Source organism: Cupressus sempervirens, chromosome 1 (genome assembly GCF_028749045.1).
Source record: "Cupressus sempervirens isolate cs-2001-9-10 chromosome 1, ASM2874904v1, whole genome shotgun sequence".
In the NCBI taxonomy this organism is placed as follows: Eukaryota; Viridiplantae; Streptophyta; class Pinopsida; order Cupressales; family Cupressaceae; genus Cupressus; species Cupressus sempervirens.
The window spans coordinates 710,886,401-710,892,121 of NC_143118.1; positions in this window are offsets into that span (position 1 = coordinate 710,886,401).

The window sequence follows — 5,721 nt, forward strand, 5'->3', positions numbered from 1 at the left end:
ACTAAAAACATTAAAGCATTCATAACAATTTTGACACATAATTTTGGTGACCTAGAAACCTTCCAAATAGAAACTGCAATATAAAATTGGCCTATTAAGGCTTACAATGATCACTTCTAATGATCTACCCTATTAGGAGCAATAAGGACTACTAGGTCCACCTTGCAAAAAGATATACAAACATACAATCAAGTATGCACTCAATAAAGAGATTTACACAAGACTATTAGGTCTACCTTGTTAAAGCATTTGATTGATCCACCTATTAGGATGACATAGTGGCTAATCTCTGATCTACAACTTGGTTTTTTGAATGAGATTACTTTGAGTGTAAAAGTCACCTTTCCATGGTAGATAAATCTTTGCTGCTTCTTATACTGTTATAGCCTTTGTAATTCGCTCTTCATTCTTCTCTACTTGCTACATTGCATGATATCATCATATTGGATGTGTCACAATATATTACATATATACCAATCCAATGTACAAATTACAATGTTAGCCACAATACAAGTTTACACAAATATTATAAATGAATTCACTCAATTCACACTACATAGATCAGTCAATGCTATCACTATGAGCTCAGTATAAACTGAGTCACTTGGTTAAGACTAGGTAGCTTGGTTAACACTAGACTCACATCATATCAACTACAAACTCTCTAAGCATTGCAGAACTTAGTTTACAGTGGTAAACAAGAAATACACTAAGATACTTGGTTTACACTATTGATCATCACCATAGTAGTAACTGCTATGCAAAAACTAAAATCTATCCAAAGGACTTGGTAGTATCTGTAGAACTTGGTAGGAACTAAAATTCTTGGTTAACACTATTAACTATAAAATATGCTCAACAAATGTTGACAATCTGAATAAGTGTATGTCACTAATAACAAACATGAATGGAATGTCAACAATCTCCCCCTTTGGCATTAGTGAAAAAAATACTTATCAGTCAAAACTGAATTCAAGAATGTTCAAGAAAATCTTTATCCATCACCTTATGTATCCAACTCAATAGAGTATACTGTTTTCTAGATTTTTCAAAATTGGTTTCATAAGAGATGTATTTATGTACATGGTAAAGATCCCCCATACATAATAGAAAATATAATTTACATCTTTTCACAATACATGTAAATACATCTTCTCCCTTTTATACAATATACATTTTCTTTACAATCTGCAATTTTCTCCCCCTTTGTCCTTACATCTTCTCCAATCTCAATCATTCCTCAATCTTCTTCCCTTTCATCTTCTCTCCCTTTTTGACATTAAGGCGAAATATTTATGCAATATATATTCTATATAGTAATGCCAAAATGTGACAAGAAATATAAATGTACCTTCAAGATAAGTGCCAAAGTCTTGTCCTAATTCTCTTGCAACACCTTGGATTTGTGCAATGTAATTTGCACTTCTATTGACAATTCTATCATATGGTTTGCAATGGATATGTTGTTATCATGGATGATCATTTTTGAATGGGCAATATGCTTTTGTAGTACATCTATATTTTGGAGAATCATGTTCTAAATATCTATCAATGTGGATCTTATTCTAGCCTCTTCCTTTAGCAATTTTTCCTGCATATCTGTCAGAAATTTGATCTTGTTGAAGTGGACAAAGGTTGAACTTGGGTCAAGTTGCAACTATTGTGCACTTGCCTTTAGATCCTCATCAATCTTTGACAACTTATCTCTTATTTCCTTAGTGAAGATTGATGTATCACAAAGTTTACCAAAAAGTAAATATACATTAATGCAGGAGGTCTATAGAGAACCTAGAATGGTAGATAATTCTACTTGATAAATAGCAATTTGTTGAGCAATAAGTTCTAAAACTTTATTATCAAATTTTTTCTCAGCTTTCTTCAACAATTTGTCATGTCCACCCAAATCTTCATTATATTTATGGACTGCCCCTACTAACTAGTACAAAATTGGTTGTGAAGTATCAACCTCTATGCCTACAACCTTTGCTAAAATATTCTTAACGTCCTCAATTATTTTGAATTCCTTGTTTCTTTCCTCTATAAGCCTTTGCTGCTTGGATTTATTTTGAAGAAGTTCTCCCAAAATTTTCATCTCATTTGGATTTAGATTTGAGATGTCTTATTTAGGAATGACAATCTCCTCATCAAGACCTATATCTTCTTCCTTCTCCTTCCTTTTTTCCAAAAAAAATTGTGCTCAGTTGAGGCTTGGTCTCAACTATCCTTGCACTTATTACTTGCAAGGTAGGAATGGAAAAAATTATAGAAATGGTAGAGCTTGCTGAAAAATTTGACACTACACTATTTGTTGAAATATCTATAGAAGAAATACCTAATGTAGCCAAAATTGATGTAGATGGAAGAACTTGCTCCTCTGGTACATGAATTTCTTGACACTTCTAATAATGAAGTACTGAGCTGGACTGGTGCAAAGATTGATTGAGTGCTTGTGCTTCTAGTACTAGTAATAACCAATCCTTCTTAAGCTATCTCCAAGATTGGTGTTTTCAATGTTTTTCTTGGAGAATTGGGAAATGAGGTTATGACTGATGTAGCAATTTTTACTAGGCCAGTCTCCTCAATATCTTGTGCATCCTCCTTGGTAGCTTCCTTCCCCTATTCCTCAACATCATCTACATTATCAAAATGAGTTAACTCTTCATTATCAATCTCTTCATCTTTCTCTTGATCATCATCTTCATCCTTATCACTTACAGAATCAAGAAAATCACTTGGCTTGTGAAGAAGATAAACATTCTTCCATGTGTTTGTAGTATTCTACAGAAAAAGCTCAATATCCTTCAACAATATAAGACACTTGTATTGAACCTTAAATTTATGCTTTCTTCATTTTTCTTCAAATATTCCTTCACCTCCTTGTCATCCAAATTTGGCATGAGTTGCCTCAGGGTCTGCTTATATATATGTTTTTCAGTTTGCATGGCATGCACCCATCTTGGCTTAATCTTGTCCATCAAAGAATTAGGAATCTGATGAGCTAGTTGATCAGGTGAGTACTTCCACTTACCCATCTTGGATATTAACATATCTTCTATTTGCTTCTGGTCCTCTATATTCCTAGTCTCATGTTTTAGTGCCTTAAAGTTTGTAATGGCAGATCCTAATTCTAACTCTTTCATTCTTTCCTCAAAGGTGGGTGGAGAACTCTTGAATATTATGTCTCCTCCTTCTTTGTTTGCTTTCTTTTTGGATGATCTTCCTATGAACACAAAACAACATGTCTTGGCATGTTTGGTAATAATTACCTTACCTTTCTTCTTCAGTGGCTCTTCTTCCTCTGACTTTTCTTCATCTTCTACTTCTTCATCCTCTCATTTTCCTTCAGTTAACAAAAGAGTGGATCTGGTTTTCAATTTGGTAATCCTCTTCTTTCCTTTGTTAACTACATGAGGGGGTTTGATTTCCAATTCTATCCTTGTCTTTACCTCACCATAGGTGCCAAAGTATGTAGCTTTAGGATCAACAAGCTCATTTATCAAAGCCTCAATTATGTCTTTAGTTCCATCAATGTTCACCTCATATCCTCAAGGTTTTACCCATACTATTCTTGGCCTAACTGCCTGAATGTACACTTTTTCACTATCAACTATGAAAAAAACATCATCCTTGAAATCCTCAACTAACTTCTTGGGGATCCTACATCTATTATTCATTTTCTATTTAAATACATCAAATTAGTTGTCCATAATGCTTGCATAATTCTCTCCCATTTGAGCAAAATACTCATTAATTTGATAAAGAATTGGTACATCTTTCCTCCAAACATTAGTACCTTTTGATGGGAAGAAATTTTGAACATGAAAAAATAAACAATTCAAGAGTGAACTGAACTTATGTGGATTGTTTTTGGAAGTTTTGATGCTTTCCTAGTTCTCATTGAATTAGTTCAATAGTAACTCGGCAAGGTCAAGAGAAAGGTTATTCTTGACTCCCTTATATGTTAAATCAACTACTTCACAAGATACACTATTCAATTTGCTTCAATAATAGATTTTGTGAGGTATGACATGAATGGAGAACTTCAATTCCATGTTAGTGACACACCTTATCTTCATTCCCCTTCCATCCCACTTGGCAAGGGTTTTGTTATGTAGTTTAACCCAACCTAGGGTTTTAGTCATTTTAACTTTTATCAACATGGGAAGACCACTGATCTTGTGGATCATCTTCTTAGTTATCAAAACTAGTTATTCCAACCACAACTAACCATTGTGCACATGACTAAGGATAAATCTTATCCATTTTACTTGAAAATCTCATGGCATATGAGGAATGTGAGTTAAACCTTTTGTCTTGAGATGTTGATGCTTACGTTTCAACACACCATCAACACATAACTCCTTTAAACATTCATCCATCTCTAATTTTTTGATATCTTGAATAGCACATTTGAAATGTGAATGAATATAATTAATTAATAGTACCTTAGGAGGAATTTGTGACTGTGTTCCACTTGGATCTAGGGTTTCTACAATGACAAGAGTCAAAACAACATGTCTGAACCTCTTTAAATTTTTTTTCTAGTGGATGTTATCTTCACTCAGTAGGGTTTTAGAGAATATAAAATTTTAAGTAACAATTCACTCAAATCGCTTGAATGCTCTGAAGATCACTTTGCATAAATAGCTCCCGAAAATTTATGGTGAGAAATGACTTTGATTTCATCCCTTTTATCAAGTTTCACCATTAATGCTTGGTGCAATTGTTCTCTCAAGTGATAGAATATCATGCACTTCACTTGCATTGAATACTCAGTATTCTTCCATGACTCAATAACCATACAAAACTTAGTTACTCCTGACCTTGTTTAGTAGAGTCTACAACCTAACCTCACTCGGTAAGGATAGTAACTTGGTACTAATGACCATCACTTATTTGGCGATCCCTTTACATCTTGAATGTTGATATGGATCTTTTTTCCTATTAACTAAAATTGATATTAGATGTCTTCTTTAACATCCTAGTTCTAGTTTTCCTATGAGAAATCAAGTGGAAGTGGTGGAGTCACCCAATTCTTGAGTGATTTGATCATCATTGCTTGGACTTGCATTTTCAGAAGATTTTGGAATTCACTATTGTCTCATCTATTTTCTAATGTTATCATCTTTTGCCTTCTTTTCATCTTCTATTCTTCTAGTATTCATACATTTCTTGGCAAGATGACTAGGTTCTATACAAATGAAACATCTTTTGGTAGTATCTATTTTCCTCATGTGATGTTTCTCACAATTCATTCCAATGTGTCCAAATTCTCCACAGTAATGACATTTGCACCAAGTGTTGCAATCCCAACTGAATTTAGCTTTTAGAATCTATTCTATTGGATTCAATATCTTTGTTTTGCATTTTGATGACTTGTGTCCATGCTTCATACATTTGTGACATTTGCCTTCAAATTTTGGTTTCTCTTTGCATTCATTTTCTCTATGACCATGCTGATTACAATTGTAGCATTTTCCATTGAATTTTTCTTTCCCATAGCTCCAACATTTGTTTGATGTATGACCTATCTTACCACAGTGACTGCAAGTAGGATTTTAATTTCTTAGATGATTCACCTTCTTCTATATATCCAATTCATGCTTTTCCTTTTTATCCGTAATGAATTTTCTCATTCAATTGATTCATGTCTACTTGAGATTTTATCATCCTTTCATTGGTTTTCCTTTTAGTATTTAGATCATTCTGCAATATTTCATT